At 29.9% G+C, this 18119-nt stretch overlaps 1 protein-coding gene across 2 annotated transcripts in view; it reads right to left on the minus strand.

Moving 5' to 3' along the window:
- LOC118179465 (3'-5' RNA nuclease TATDN2-like) overlaps positions 1 to 18058 on the minus strand; it is a 33293-nt gene extending 15235 nt beyond the window's left edge. The window contains exons 1-4 of one of the 2 annotated variants that reach the window (XR_015043498.1): positions 17664 to 18058; positions 14728 to 14841; positions 6427 to 6471; positions 3155 to 3758 (exon numbers count right to left, since the gene is read on the minus strand). The gene's annotated coding sequence lies outside the window, so the exon portion shown is untranslated. Of the gene's footprint in view, positions 1 to 3154; positions 3759 to 6426; positions 6472 to 14727; positions 14842 to 17663 lie in introns of those variants that run through there. The other variant, XM_085825370.1, reaches the window with a different exon arrangement.
- Positions 18059 to 18119: the final 61 nt, after the last annotated feature.

The raw sequence follows: 18119 nt of genomic DNA on the forward strand, positions 1-18119 counted from the left end.
AGCATGATAGCTTGATGGACAGAAAGGTATCAAGCTTAGACTGAGGTTAATAGTTGGCATAATCCATATTTATTCATTTTTTTCAGTTATGCTTACAAATTTCTTTTGTTGTCTTTTCATCACTTATAAAATCTCAACAGGACTACCCATTATAAAATATTCAGAAAAACAAAGTGTAGAAACACTGAAAAACACCATAAATTACTGTAAAATTTGTGCTAAATTTTGCTTGCTTTGTGTACATTTATATTTTGCTTGCCTTAAGAATCATAGCCTAAAAACCATTTGTTTCCTCAACTTTTGGACAGCAAACACAAAATTATTTTTAAAAACCCTGCTGCTGAATTACTGCAGATGGAATGTTGCATTGTACAAAAATTATACTATTTGATAAACTTCCACAATTCCAGCATAGTGCTTCCTGAACCTCCAACTGGTCTTTTCTTGGATGAAAAATTTATCATAAATAAATAATGTATACGTGAAAGCTTAATTTGCATTTATCTATTCATTTACAAGTTAGTTCCATTCCTTATATTATTTGTAGATATCAATATATGCTACCAATATGTTCTAACTTAATAAGTAAATGAAGCTAAAGAAAAATGAAGCAACCTAAATCTTGGGAAATTGAATAGAGAATGCAGAGTATCCTGAAAATTACCTTATTGTAGAAAAATGCCTCACACTTTGATATTCACACAATAAAAATAATATACACCATGTCCTGTAGTCCTTATGCAAATTCTATTTTTGGCAGTTGTTAGTCGTAAACATATACTTCCAAATACAAAAATATTTTAAATACAGAGAAAAGTCTTTAATCCGGACTCGTCAGGACTTCGGGGGGGGGGGAGAGCTTTATATTTATTTGTTTATTTTATTAAACATTTCTTTCAATGCGCACATGCATAAAGCATACATTACGCATAGTCGAAATTAGAAAATTGCAACCAGAAAACTATTTGACGTGTATTCGTGTTATTTATAATGACGAGGAATTTGATTTAAATCATATTAAAGACGGAGTACATCGAGATGAAATACTAAATTTGGTACAGAATTATAAGCCGAATAAAATAAAAATATGCGTAAACGTATTATGCACAAGCGTAAACGTATTATGCTCATGCGTAGACGCATATGCGCAGAAAGTTTGTAGCTTTAAGGTCTGGATTAGACTTTTGACTGTAATACACATATTCATATTTTGGCATTTTAAAAAATTCAAAACATCAATTTTTTTTTAATTACAAAAGCCTATATTTTATACCCCCCCCCATTTTTATAGTCATATTTCATAAAAGTTTATACTTGCTATAAAAATAAAACATAAAGAGTTTGACTCCCATATGACAAAAATTTCATTTCAAAATTTAAGATTTTGCTACCTTTTTTTTGGGTACTATTCGGTTTTGAGGGCCGTAAAATATCGCCAAACTATTGTTGATGCCAGTGCTGCCAAAAAAAATTGCGGCAACGCTAATGCAAGAAAGGAAGTATAATAGTAAGTAACTATTTAAGATTGATGTTTTAATTTAGGTGAAAGGTTAATTTCATATAATACTATATTATTATTATAATTTATATAAAAAAGGCTAAACATGACTGAATGGAAGCATAAGTGTAAATAACCATGTCAGATCATTATTATAAATTATATAAAAATTGCTAAACATAACAGAATGGATGTCTGCATCGCTATTTCGCTACCAGTTATCGATAATTTCATCCCGTTGGTTGTTCAAACATAATTTTCTTTTTCTATGAAAATATTCTCGGTAAAGGGCTGAATCGCCCACTTATTTGTTTGACGCGTTTTACAAGGGTGAAAACGATTGGATTTTTGTCAATTTTCTTTTACATTTTAGGTGAAAATAGGTCAATGTGTACATACATAAAGTCAAGGGTGTGCGCAGTGCGATTTTTTTGCAATTCTGGAATTTGTTTTTAAGTGAAAATAGGTCGATGTATACATGGATACCGAGTATGTACAATTCTTAAAAACGCGTCAAGCAGTGGGTGATTCTGCTCTTTACCCAAAATTCTATTGCAGACTTTTCGTCATGGGCAATTCCCAAATTGTTAAATCCATAGGATATCAAAAAAGGATCTAAAAATTAAACTAGTATTTCAATGCTGTCTTAAGAAATATAGAACTATATAAACTTACACAATCTGAAATCAGCGCGTACGCTAGATTTGGCGCTTTTGCACATACATTTTCGCTGCAAATTTTTTACGGTCCTCAAAACGGAATAGCACCCTTTTTTGCTGTCCTTTGAGAGGTTAGTTAAAAATTTGTTAAGTAATTTGATGTTTACCCCTCTTTCTCTTATTAATATTTAGTAATATTCCTTTGTAATTTACTGGCTTATGACATTTATTGTTCTTCCACAAGCAATTAGTAAGTTTTTAAACATTAAAAATGTGTTAACAGTCCCATACAGTACTTTACTTTATAATCACAATCTAACGCCATACAAAATTGAAATTTTTTACTTGTAATATCATGCAAATAAAGTTATAATTCAAGTCAATGCATAATTTTTCTAGAACACTTCATAACTCTGTAATGTGCAAAATTCTGTGAATAAAATCCTCTTTTTAGAAAAATTTTTACATTGTTCAAAATATTTCATGATAGTCTGCATAGTCACTTATTAAATCAATAATTTTTCTAAACTAGTATTTTATTTTCAGTCACATACAAAATCAAATATTTCACTCTTTAGTTTGTAAATGATCTACACACTTCTTTATTTTTAGAATGAATAGACTTTTATTAAATATAGCTAGTTATAAAGACAAGGGAGAAGGCAGGATAAAAATTTAGATTTTGTAATTATTACAATTTAGACGTTTTTAATTTAAAAATGCAATGTCCTAAATCATTTAAAGCTTTTTTTTTTTTTTTTTTTTAACTAAAAGTATATGTCTAAGAACAACAGTTACAAAAATAAAAGTTGCATAGGGATTTTTATGGACGCTATATATATTTCATGAGACAATCCTGATCACAGATTAAATTCCTACTGCAGATAAGATGCAGCAGAAAAAAGGAAATTATGAATTTTAATTAAACAGTTTTCTGTTTCATAAGTCATATTATGACAGTTGTCTGTTTAAGAAGAAGATAAAGAAAAATACTTACTTCTGTTTAAATATTCCTTACTAATGATACTTATACTTCTTTTCATACCTGCTGCTGATAAATTATCTTCTGTTGATGATGATTTACTAATGATACTTATACTACTTTTTACACCTGCTGATAGTGAATCTTCTGATGATAAATTATCTTCTATCGATGATGATGACTTACTAATGATACTTATACTTCTTTTCATACCTGCTGATGAAACTTCTGATGATAAACTATCTATCGACGATGAAGGTTTACTAATGATACTTATGCTTCTTTTTATATCTGCTAATGATGAATCTTCTGATAATAAATCATCTTCTATTGATGATGACGATGAAGAATGTTGTCTATATGCAGAGTGGTTACTGTTTTGTCCATATGGGATGAAACTTGCCATATCTGGAGATGGTACTTGTAAGTAACCACATTCTTCTAAACCATATATTCTATTGCAGAGACCTTTGTATTGCAGTTGTTGAAATGTTGAAAATGTATCATTAGCTTTTCATGAATGACTTTCACTTACATAATTGGCACAGCAATTCTCATTTGCTAACGAATTGCACAATATCACGTCGGATATTCTACGAGCATATACGTCTTGCAATACCTAGGGGGGAGAAAAAATGAGTGACAGTAGGAAATAAAATATCAAAAGTTAAATTTAAAATATTTTTTAATCTATTAAGGAATGTTAAGCTAATGGAATAAAACAATAAATTTAATCCAAAACCAATTGGACCTCATGTCCGTACCATATGGCAACTCTGTAGCTTTGTCTGATTGCATAGTCTTATCCTGGTGATGTATCTTTCAAGAGTCTGCCTTATCGGCTGCGAATGCTAGGTTACGTGCCTACCATGGTTGCAATGGATGATGGGCAATCACGGTTCAATTCCAGAGAAAGAGCCTTAGGAACAGCTACCACATCCATGGAAGACAGAAGGCGCACAAAGTACGGGGAGGTAGTGACAAAAAATAACAATATGGAAATCTTTTGAACGCCATAACTGGAATGAGTACAGTCTAAATCCTTTAATGAGGATGAACTGGGGAGCAAAGTGGCATTTTGCTAAATTTTTTCAGAATTTTCCTTATTTTACAATAATAATTTTTTTAACCCTTTTCAATTAATATTTTTGTATAATTTATAATGTTTTAGAAATGTATTTCCTATCAGCCAATAAATTTCTATTATCCTATTTCGTAATTTTACTCTAAATTCTTCTGATACATAGCATGTTTTGTAAGTAAGGGCCCTTTTGTTATATACATTAATACATCTTGTGTGGGTGGTAACGAGTACTTGGTCATGTTATAGCATTCCTTGGAAACACCTATGCTCGGTTGCAGCTGTGTAGGTAACCTATAGGGTCTGTTCTGCATCTTTAAAATGTTCGAATCACCTGTCCCATGTGAAGTTCAATCAGTGGAGACATTTACAGGCAGATTTTGAAGTTTACAGATTGACTGCCATGAGCGAAGGCAAAGTGCGTAAGCGAGTCAGAAACTTCACAGCTGGTTGCAACAATGTTCCTGACAAGTCCCTCTCCAGTTGCCCATCTGTGACCACAGATTATATGGTGATGAAAATAAATTTGGTTTTTGAAAATTTTCCTTCATTTGGTTTTTTAGTTTCAAACCGCCCTTACTTAAAAAAAAAATTCCTCATAATTCTTGATTTTCAGAAAAATATTACCAGTTAAGTTTCTATGGAAATTTAGCATGCATGCAGTAAGCTATTACAATTCTAAGATTATTTTAAATTGAAATATCACCAGCACAAAATACAGTTTTAACAGAAAATAATATATTGATGATTAAATTTTTTGAACTGGCATTGTTGATTTAAATTTTCTGGGTGTTCTGTTTAAATTACCAAAAAATAATTAAAATCTTGCAACTGTTTAGGAACAAATTTAAACTGAAATCACTAATAATAATTAAAATCCCAATTTAGAAGCATTAGAGAAATGGAAAGAAATACAGCAAATCCTCCTCAGACACAACAGTGAAAGTCACTAGTGTTTCTGAGAACATAAATGCATAATTGTATTGAACATCACAAATAATTACAGTTCCTAAGCTGATATGCCTACTGAAGACAAAAATGAGTGATCATCTTATGTAATTTTCCATGCAGTAAGTTTTTGAAGGCTAACATGTAAGTTAAATATTCATGCAGGAAAGTATTATAATGTTGAAAAAATGCATAATAATAATTAATTAAGCAGATAAAAAATTAAACTCATAAAGACAAAAACAAACTTTACAATTTAAATTTATCAGAAAGGAAAATTAAAGATTCTTTGATAATGGCAGTGCTGATTTAAATACTGCATGATGATTAAACTTAAAATCTTTTTCAAGACAACTAGAAGTAGGAGTAAAAGAAAAAGTAAGCTACGAAAAACTAGCATAAATATTTAATGAATACGTAGCATAATTTCACTAGTTTTAAAGCTATATTTTAAGCAGAAATACTATATTATCAAGAAATTTTATAATAAGGGAATTATGAAACAATCCTCCCACACAACATTAAAGGCATTGCTAATATTTTTTTAAATTGTTGAAAGCTATGTGACGTGACATAATAATTTTAATTAGCATTAAAGAAGTTTAATCCTCCATGCACTGTTTTTTAACATATAATGAGAAAATCCATGTAACAGTATTTTCACCACATGCATGGTATTTATTTTTTGAAGGTATATATTTTTTTTTAATTTATTTTTTGAATGTTAAAAAAATAGGATCTCCTAAAATATTTCATATTTCTAAAATGCACTTTATGCATCATTTACTAGTTTTTTAATTCATAAACAATATTTCATTATCTGCTCAAAAAGAATATTCGCTTCATAATATCAAATTTCTAAATCATTTAAGTTAATGATATAAAAATATTTCATTAAATGTTAACTTATAAACAATCTATAATTCAAATATTTTTCCTTATTAATTCTTCTCTGTTTAGCACTAGTGAAAATCGTGAAGTTTTGAGTCATTACAAACTAAAAATTTCTTTTGTAGTCATTCCCCCCCCCCAACAGACACATTATTTTTGAAATTTATAAGAGATGTATGAAATACTTCAGCAAAATAAACAGCAAAAAATTTCTAAAACAGTCTAAATTACTGATAAATTTAAAAAAAAATAGTGGAACTCCGGATTGATATGTGTACATTATTTCAATTTTACGCAGTTAGTCTCAAAAATTTTAAATAAAACTATCTTCAACAATTAATTATAGAAAAATAATTCATATATTTACCATGTCTTCGGGATTCCAAAAGGCAGAAGCAGATCGTGAATGCAACTGCAAATATTAAAAATTGTTATTAAATTATACATAATGATGTTAAATTCTTATTTAAATATGACAAATTCTTTAAAACTTTATAATTAATACAAATGTTACTTTACTCAATATTTTTTAAATTGCTAACACAAAAGTAATTCTTTCACAGACTGAGACTCATTCATGAACATTAATAATATGTTCAAAATATAATTAATCTGTTCATTTTTGAACAAATGAACAAATTAATTATATTTTGAACATATTATTAAGTTTGTATCCCCATACCAATGAAAAATTGCCAACTAATCACTAATTTTAAGGAATTGGTGAGAAACGATTGTCCGCTTATCAATACAATTCATAAGCACTGTTTTGTTCACAAATGATAGTAAAAAGAGCATTTTATAAAAAAAATATGAGTAAAAATAATTTTTAAAAAAACTGTGGCCAAAAAGCGCAGATCAGTGAATGATGTGTATATTAATTATGTAAACTATCATGGATACCTATGTATTGTCCCATCAACTGTGAAACTGTTATCAAGTAGTAATGTGACTTAGCATCAGTGTTGGATAAGCAGACATAGTCACAGACGTAATATTTTTTGTTCCCAATGATTTTCAATCAGCCACCTTTTGCTTTATGAACAAGGATATAAATTAGCTGTTATTACTGTATATTTTGTCTTGCATTTTGAAATGTGATTAAAATTTGGGACTTAACCGCAAGCAGTAGATTATTTTCAAGGTTTTGGCATTCTACCATATTCAATCATTATACCAAAGGAAAGAGATAATTAATAGATATGTTGTAAATCAGCTGAATATAGCAGACGAAACAATTAATAGATTGGGACGATCACATGCAGGCAGTCTGTACTCATCAAATTCTAACCAGAGCTTCTGGTCAGATCGAAAGATCTAACAAAATAGTACAAATCGATGAAAGCCTTCTTACGAAGTTCAAAAACCAAGTGAGTCAAAAATTGACTGTATATTATAAAGAAATGTCAGACCATAGTTCTGCAGGAACAGTCAGCATAACTTTAGGCCAATTTTCATAGTTCAGTGGTAGCCAACACTCACAGTCAATGGTAAACACCCCTCATATATTCATATATGTGTATGATATGCACTGTGGTTTGTTGTGGTGTCACATTTAGATTCAAAAACACAGTAATTACCAATAGTTAAAACGTGGGCGCTGATAATCAGAAAATACTGTTATAACTTATTCAAGGATAAAACTTCTTTTTATGTAATTGCACAGTAAATAATAATAGCTAATGCAAGTTCTGTAGGTCCTTTCTGCAAAATTTTTTCAACACCTGCTTTTCAGAAAGAAATTCCTATTTTTAAAGCACTGAAATAAGGAAACCAAGATAAAGAGAACCCAGTAAGTGTAAAAACTATGGCGAATAGTGCTAAAAATTTAAAGCTAGAAATCTCAGGACTGCTCTTTTTGTGGAAGTAACAATCATTTATCTTGGGTTGCCCTCACTTTCTTTTATTCCTGTTTACAAGTTGCACATTGTAGTATAGCAAAAATCAGACAACGTCTAGCAGGTGGCTTTTACAAATATTTGTTTCAGCCTGAAATTAAACACGACAGCCAAAATCCATTCAGTGCAATTTTAAACTTGTTTAAAGACTCTTTTCCAGTAAGATAATGTCTCTGACAGCTTTCTTAATTCCAGTTTTACTTCTGTGGGAAGGTGAGGCCTTTCTCAGAGCAATACAACTCTAATATAAAAAATCAGGTATTGCTATATCTAAGTGTACAAACATTTTTAACTCTTACTTTAGTAACATAATTAACCAGAAATTGATTTCCATTATTAATTATTAATTTTGATTTATCAATGCTTAATATCATATTTTTTCTGCTAACTTTATATGTACTGTATGTTGAATCAGCTAATTTTTACTTGCATATGCTATATATTATTATCTTTTCTTACCAACTTCTATTTATATGTATTAAATATTATTTAACACATTGAATATTGTTTAACATTATTTGCATGAGTTTAATATGCTTTTCCTAATAGCTTTAAATTCACATGCACTAAATGTTATGCTAACTTTAAGCTTAATATCATGCTTAAAACCACTAGCAAGTAAAAAAAAAACACTTATGCCAACAGGTTCTCTGCAGTATTACTGCCAGGCCTTTTGTGGTAGCACAATTTATATTTCTTTTAGACTCAGTTTATCACAAAAATACACAAACAATGGCATTTTTTTGTTAAAGAAAATTGTTATTAGTTTTGAAAAGAGCTTTAGACATTACATTTACTCTGAAAGTACATCCCGATTATTTACACCCTAGCGTTTATTACAATAAAAAGTTTTTTTAACACGTTTTTATAAATAATATCTGCAATATAAGAAAATAATTAGTAAAATGAATATAATATGTATGGAAATATAATTAATCCACAAAAAAGCAGATAAAAATAAGGAATGTGTCTTATAGACAATTATATAATTAGAAATAGATACAGACAATCGTGTGGCAACACTACTGAGAATATTCAATGATTGAGTTTAAAATCCTTTGTTGTTAAGTGAATATCACACAACATTCCATAAGTTTAGTTGTGGTTGCAGGTCATTTGAAGGAAAATGTCTGACAAATGATTAACTACAATGCAAATTTTAAAACTGCAATGCAGCCTGGAATAGTATTTTAAGCTGCAGTTATCCAGTTTTCTGAGTGAAAAAGGAACTGAGCTGCAGCACATCATTTCAACATGCAACGGTGGAAAAAGCAGAAGAATGAACTTTAAGTGGCAAAGGAAATGTGTTTCATGGAAAAGCAGCTAAGTATCTACATTGGAAAATAATAATTTATTGCATGTTAATGAGAAAAGAAGTACTGGTTATGTTGTAACTGTGGATATTATGCCCTTCTAAGCTCATAAAGAAGATAATTGGATAAAGATGAGCCATGTTTTTTAAGCAAGTGCAAGATGGTGTGTATATTTTATAATAGGAATGGTTCATCACTAAGTCATAGAATGTCTTTTGGCAAACCCTGATGACAAAATTTTGAAATTTCAGGCATGGTATTGACAAGCTACAAACTAATGGGTACACGTTTTCTGAAATCAGTAATATACTCATTTACAGTTATGGCTTTCTAATGCAGTTGCACCAATAGGCTAAGAATAAGAATCAAAACTACAGGTAGTGAGAAGCAGCAATGTACAGTTATGCTCGCTGCTCTGCCAGATGGAGGAAGACTCCAATTCCAAGTTGTGTTAAAGCGAAAGGCTGTACCCAAAAACATATATTGTTCGCTCAGGAAAAAGGCTACAAGAGGAATGGTTCATCACTAAGTTTAGTGGCTAGAAACATTTTGAAATAGAAGACCTCGTGGCTTGCTGAAACCTAACAGCTCATTTTGGACAAAAATCCTAAGAGTTTGGGACAGCTTCTGATGTCACATGAATCCTTAAGAGAAAGGAAAATTAAACAAGTTAAAAACTAACATAGTTGTGCCCGTACTTCAGCCCCTTAGTGTTGCTGTTAATTACTCCTTCAAAAGTTCATACGAAAGATTTTATGATGATTAGATGAGTGCACGAAACTATGACCTTACACCAAAAGAAAAAAATCAAATGTCCAAGTGTACAGCATATCTCTGAATGGATTCTGGCAGTCTGAGATAGCATCAAACTTAAAACAATAATAGAAAGGTTAATGAAGAATGGACTATCCAATGCTCTAGACCAGCTATTCTCAACCGGTGGTATGAGTACCACTGGTGGTACACAAGGAGAAAATAGGTGTTACGCAAAGAAACAAAGTACTTTTAACAATTAAGTTCAAAAATTAATTACCCCAACATCCTTTTTAAGTTTGTTCTATAGCACTCGTAAAATTATTCAAGGTCAATAGCCACTCATAAACTAGAAAAAAAATCTGATGTGTACACCACATGACTTCCTTGTACAGAATATTAAATTATACGCATTTTTTTTTTTTAAATTTCATTTAAATTGATTGGATTGAATTAAATCTACTTCATCGACAGCGCATAAACCACAATACTATAAATGCACTCTTTAAAATTCACTATATTTGTTTACAATAACAACACTCTGAACGCACAAAATTTGTATCATTTGAAGAATTATCATTGCCACATGTTCTATTCAAATACTACAATAAAGCTAAAACAATTTATGAAAGAAATTAAGCAAACAAACAAAACAGAAAAGAAACAGTTTTTCACAGACGATATAGTATTTCTCATTCAATTAATTCAGCTCTCACTTCGTGTCAAGGCAAAAATACATAAAAACTCAAAATATCGGCATTAAAAATTACGAAGTAAATCTTAAACACTTATTTCCTCGAAAAAATTCAGAAAGGATTAAGCATGATTTAATTCGCGATTATAAACGAAGGCGTTATTTTTGTGTTGCGAAGCTTAGTCTCTCTAGATTGGCAACTAATCTACAATTCTGCTGTTTCAAATGTAAAAAAATATGTCCGCCATGTTATTTAAAACTTAACCGCACTTAAACAGCTTTTAAATTGTTGATAATTGTACAAATATTGCTTCCTGAATTACCAAAGGCATAAAAACCTTAACTGGAAGATAAAAACAACATTTTTCAATCATTTCAATTCAATTATTTTTAAAAGCAAAAAATGTACAATTTACAAACATATAAGAGTAAAGATACTGAGATTACTGAGCCGGGTAACAGAGTGGATATATATATATATATATTTATATACGTTTGGTGCGGCCGGTTGCAACCAAAATACGAGGTGCACATCTACATGTTATAGCAGTCCTATATACAAAATTTCAACGTTCTGAGGCTACTCGTTTTTGAGTTATGCGAGATACGTACGTACATACGTTCGAACAGACGCCACGAAAAATTCTTTTCAGAATTCATTTTAAAGCAGTTGTAAAATTTTTTTGGAGGAAAGGTGTCTTATTCTGTCCTTACGCACAGATATCATGCAAAAACATCGTTAAATTGCATTCAATAGCGGTCAAAATGGATATTTTCGTTGAAATATGTTGCCTGAAACTTTTCGCGATTACAATACTTCCTTTTTCTTCGTACAAGGAAGTAAAAATCAGTTATTATTTTCACAAAAATTCTTTTAGTTCGGTTACATTTATGCGATTATGACAAAGCCTCGAAGGCTATCTGCCCAAGAGGAATGGTGCCTTCATGGAGGACTTTCTAAGGAAAATTTACTCCTATACTCATTACACATGCAAAAACCACGAAAATGCCCATTGTAGCCAGCCCACTCGCAGGATTCGAATCTTAAATCGAACTACCAGTGTCTTTACTGCTCGCCCAATGGTGGGCAATATTCTTTTAAACATAATAAAACTTTGTCACAAATGATGGTTTTAAAAGGAGTAATAGAAGTGGATGTTCTATTAATAGGAAATAAATATAAGTTTCTATAAAAAGATAATAGTATCTCATTAACTCTTTTAGAGTTAATAAATTTATTAGCATATCCGCATTTTATTCATGCTCACATTGCTCTATTTTCAATTAGAATCATTTTTTTTTTATGTATCTTTGCAGTCTCTAACAGCAGGTATTTTGTCTTCTTGTTGCTTTGTATTTCTTACTTTCCTACCTGATTTGAGAATATCGCCATCTGTTTTTGAAGAACTCATAATATATTGTGCATTTAAACATTTATAAGCAAATAATAAAACAAACTTAGATTTTCAAAATGGAAAAATAGCTAGGACTGACAAAGCGGAAAAGTGATGATTCACAGGTGATGGATCCAGGACAATCTACTAGCAATAAGAATAGTGAAAAGAAAACAAAAATTGTTTATAGAAAATATAACGGAAATTATTTATCATTTGGGTCTACTTGGAATGGCGACGAAATGGACACTCAACCTAAATGTGTTATTTGCAGTTAACTGTTTTTCCTTCAAAGCAAGAAACTGTCGTTGGTGTAAGACATCTTGAATCTAAACATTCCAATTTAAAGGATAAATATGAAGAATATTTTAAGGGGGAAATAATCGGAATTCAAAAATAATATTACTTCAAGTAAAAAAATGTTGGAAGCTAGCTACCTAGAAAGTCTAAGAATTCCCAAAACTGGGCAGGCTCACACTATTGAAGAAAACCTTATATTACCAGCAGCTAAAGATATCGTTTTAACATTATTCAATGAAAAAGGCAGCTAATGAACTCAATAAGTTATCAAGTGATACAATAAGTCGATGAATGCACGAAATGGCAGATTCCATAAAAGAGACACTTATTCAAAAAATAAAATACATAAAAAGTGAGTATTTGTCATTGTTATTGGATGAAAGTATTGATAACCAACTTTGTTCAAATATTAGTTTGCATATGTTTCGAAGAAGACAAATGAATTGCTAATGAGTATTTATTTTGTGATAGAGCAACAGAAAATAAAATTTTCAAAGTAATTGACAATTTTATGTCAGAATGATATTCCATGGAATAAGTGCATTGGCATATGCAGTGATGGAGCTCGATCTTTAATAGAAAAATATTCTGGTGTTATTTCTTAAATAAAGAAAATCACACCTGAAACTAAATTTACTCACTGCCTCATTCATCGTGAAGCATTAGTAGCCAAAACAATACCTGTAAACTTGAAAATCGTTTTGAATTCAGCTGTGAAAATTCTTAATTTCATTAAAAGTTAAGCTTTAAATTCAAGAGTATTTACAATTTTATGCCAAGAGATGGGCAATGAACATGAAACTCTTTTGTCACATTCAGAAGTAAGGTAGGTTATCCAAAAACAAAGTTTTAAATCATCTTTTTAAACTTCGACCAGAAATTCAAATTTTCCTCTGGGCTCGAAAATTTGAATTGCAAAAATGTTTATTTAGTGAATCATGGTCAGCACGTTTAGCAGATATTTCTGGAAAGTTAAATGAATAGAACTTAGGATTACAAGGAGAAAGAGTTAATTTGTTTACAATTATAGATAAAATATCTGGAACGAAAAAAAAAAAACTCGAGCTAATAATCAAAGAATGGGATAGTAATATTTTAAGCTTTCTACTACTTTTAGAAAGTTTTCTAAGAGAAAAAAAAGTGTGAAAATAAAAAAATTAGCATCCAACATTCAAAATCATAGTTTTTAATTGATAAATTATTTCAGCGTGTATTTTTCTAAAGATTATGAAAAAGAAATTGGATTAGAAATCCATTTTGTTCAAATTTACCTGAAATTTTATCTCTTGAAGACATTTTAATTAAAGTTGTTACATTTTTATTGCCTTTTTGCACAACCTATTTGTGTGAACAAGGATTTTCTTCCATGTTATATTTCAAAAATAAATACAGATCAAAATTAAAACTGGGTCCTAATTTACGGTTAAAATTAAGTGAAATAAGACCAGCCGTAAAGTAATTGATCTCTCTTAAACAGGACCAAATTTCACACGAAATTTTAAACTAAAGTATTGTAATTTAAATTTTGATAATTAAAATGGTAGCCAATTTTTAATCTAATATTTTTTATGTGTGCATATTTAATGCAAATAGCCAATAGCTTCTGCAAATGCAGAAATTATATTTCTATTGAGAAAAATAACCATTGTAAAATTCAGCGATGGTACTAAAGGTTTTCAGCTTTTGTTCAGATGGTACGCATTAATCAAAAAGGTTGACAACTGCTGCTCTAGGCAGTTCAGAGGATGACATGCGGTGGGATAACGGTACCAGCGGTAGTCATACCGGTAGTGCAGTTATTTTCCTAACAGCACTGATAGTGATTAAGAGGCACTAAATACAGAAATATACTGCTTTTAACTGATAATAAATAACTTTTTGCATTGTGAGATCTCAGAAAAATGAATCCTTTTTAACATTTAGTTATATCTGAAACCCTTTAAAATGTCAGACATGTATTCAGTTTTAAACAAAAAAATCCAGTAAATTCCCACTTGATTTATTTAAATTAAAGTTCACATTTTCTACAGTGTACTTACTGGACACATATTAGCTGTAACATTTTATAGATTTATTTACAAAACTTAATTGTTTTATGTATATACTTCTAAAACTGCTTTTTTTTTTTAAAGCAACTTAAAAAGGTAGATGATTGCATATTTTCTATCAACTAAATGTCAAAATAAATTTGTTTTCAATGTCAACACTTTGTGCATGTCTCAGAAATCTAAATCTGATGGAAAGTTAATCTTACCTGTAAAATGTAATGGATAATCATGTTATCATACTTATATTGCAAAAGAAGATATTACTTACATTTCATTGCATCTTCCGGTGGCTGCATTACACTATCTTCTTCTGTTAAAACCTTAAACAAATGATTTCCATCTTTTGCAGGTATTTTATCAACGCCAACTGCATCTTGCAGAGCTATAAAAAAATTCCAATTTAGTGACAATATTTTTTTAATTTTAATTTTTCAGAAGTCAATTTTGAATAAACAAAAAAATTTCACTAATTTTTATTATAATAAACGTGTATAGCTAACACATTTATTATGATAATTGCTCAGTTTTGATGTTTTGCTAATGTTACGAAAGCCTGTGACCAGTTACTGTTTTCCCTACCCTTGCTAATTTTTATTTATATGTACTATCATATTTAATACAATAAATTTTATGTACATATGTTTAATGTACTTTTCCTCTTTACTTAATTCATTTATATGAAATAGCATGTTTAACAAGCTAAATCTGGCCTGTAGACAATACGTTTTGTTTCTGCTGCCTTCAAGCTTAGTGTCATGTTTTTTCTGCTTAACAATGACTTTTGCTTAACTATATGTCTTTACTTTTTGGTTAGCTGGGCGCAAATCCTGCCAACTGCTTTAGGAATTTGCACAAGTCACCAGAACAAAACAAAGATAAAAATATTCATCAATACACAAAAAAAGTATTTATTTGCATGAATATACAAAGAAGAAATTTTTATATTTATTTGATTCTTCCAAACTATTTCAAACTTTCTCTGAGAATTTCCTCAAATTGATCCTTTACTCCTCTTCTTCACATAAATTCAGTGAGGTATGACTCCATGTGCTGACGCACAGTGCCCTGATGCTGATGTTTTTTATTTCTTCATTTGGCACAGCCCCAAAGGCGTTCCATTTTTTGAATATTTACATCAGTGTCAGGGTCAACAAAATTATATTTGTGGTTGACTCTGAAATGCTGCAGATCTGCTTCTTCAATTTTAAAAGTGTAGTAACCCTCCTAAGAATTTAAATAAACAATAGATCTTTCTTAGATATGTTTTTTTTTTATGTCTTAGAGTACTGGTAGACAGTGGTTTGGAACATTAACAAGGAAGCGTTCATGAGTGTGGCAGCAAATATACACTCTTCCAGAAGAATTTGATCAGCACTGTTCTTTCATTTGGTAAACAAACTTATATTGATTTCGATGATCATTTCAGGACCGATTCTTTTGGCTCGCATTTCACTGGCATCTCTACACAAACTTCTTGCAAGTAGTTGTTCCAATCTACAATCGCCAAATGATTCATTTTCAGTTTTTTTTTACACCATTTGATTGATGTCATTTCTTCACTCCAAGTGTAAATTAATCATAAAGATGTTAAAAAACTTAATCTGGGCATTTCAAACCACATGTCTTTATGAATGCTCTTCTTGTTGCAGCAGGTAGAAACATTGCGACACCATCTAACTCCCTCAGAAAAGTAGTGATTACATGTGGAATTTGTTTCCAATATTCCTCCTTTTTGGAAAAAAGAGACTGTCTCCCTCTTCACAGTAAGCCTCAAATTTTTAGCATTTTTAAATACCAAATTTGTGTAATAGATGTTGCTTGTGTTAAACTAATACTGGAAATGATGGTGAATGATTCTCGTCAGGTTTGTACGCAAGTTGGTGCAGGTCTAAATTATTTGGTGACTTTCCACTTTGTATGATTTTTTTTAACTGCAATTTATAAACTCATTCTAAGCAATCTATCTCCATTATATTGTGTCTACATTTTTCTACTCTCACTTAAATTTATTAATTTTATCTATTTGTCGAATCAGCAGACTGATCAAGGCCTCTAAAGACAGCTCTTCTATTATATTGAAGGCATGAATATAATTTATAAATTGTTTTAATATCTTATTGCTTTCATCATCATATTTTGAAAAAGTTTCACAGATTTGCTTAATTTTATTCGTTATCATGTGTATGTGAAAATCTCTAAACTCTTATATTACAGCCAAGGCTTAATTTCTAAAATTAGAAAAACTAGATATATAGAATGCCATCAATAATGGGAACAAAAGCTAATGAATGAAATATTGGATAAAACAATAAATATACAATTAAATAAAATATAAAGGGATAAAAATATTGATAAAAAATAAGCAAATAAATAATATATTATAAAAATTAAATTAAAGTTGAAACAATTAAACAAATATACGGTTATAAAGTTCTTAATAACAGTACATGATATAGAGGAGAGGCTTTCTAACCCCTTCCAAATAACCAAATGCTCACAAATGCTCACTTCAGTTAGAGTAGATTTAAGGGTCCCCCTTTGGATTATCACCAAGTTAGTGTATAAAGTTATAATTCAAGTCAATGCATAATTTTTCTAGAACCCTTCATAACTCTGTAATGTGCAAAATTCTGTGAATAAAATCCTCTTTTTAGAAAAATTTTTACATTGTTCAAAATATTTCATGATAGTCTGCATAGTCACTTATTAAATCAATAATTTTTCTAAACTAGTATTTTATTTTCAGTCACATACAAAATCAAATATTTCACTCTTTAGTTTGTAAATGATCTACACACTTCTTTATTTTTAGAATGAATAGACTTTTATTAAATATAGCTAGTTATAAAGACAAGGGAGAAGGCAGGATAAAAATTTAGATTTTGTAATTATTACAATTTAGACGTTTTTAATTTAAAAATGCAATGTCCTAAATCATTTAAAGCTTTTTTTTTTTTTTTTTTTTTTTTTTTAACTAAAAGTATATGTCTAAGAACAACAGTTACAAAAATAAAAGTTGCATAGGGATTTTTATGGACGCTATATATATTTCATGAGACAATCCTGATCACAGATTAAATTCCTACTGCAGATAAGATGCAGCAGAAAAAAGGAAATTATGAATTTTAATTAAACAGTTTTCTGTTTCATAAGTCATATTATGACAGTTGTCTGTTTAAGAAGAAGATAAAGAAAAATACTTACTTCTGTTTAAATATTCCTTACTAATGATACTTATACTTCTTTTCATACCTGCTGCTGATAAATTATCTTCTGTTGATGATGATTTACTAATGATACTTATACTACTTTTTACACCTGCTGATAGTGAATCTTCTGATGATAAATTATCTTCTATCGATGATGATGACTTACTAATGATACTTATACTTCTTTTCATACCTGCTGATGAAACTTCTGATGATAAACTATCTATCGATGATGAAGGTTTACTAATGATACTTATGCTTCTTTTTATATCTGCTAATGATGAATCTTCTGATAATAAATCATCTTCTATTGATGATGACGATGAAGAATGTTGTCTATATGCAGAGTGGTTACTGTTTTGTCCATATGGGATGAAACTTGCCATATCTGGAGATGGTACTTGTAAGTAACCACATTCTTCTAAACCATATATTCTATTGCAGAGACCTT

Source organism: Stegodyphus dumicola, chromosome 10, assembly GCF_044657685.1.
Source record: "Stegodyphus dumicola isolate Sdum_Otavi_A_Nest chromosome 10, ASM4465768v1".
NCBI lineage: Eukaryota > Metazoa > Arthropoda > Arachnida > Araneae > Eresidae > Stegodyphus > Stegodyphus dumicola.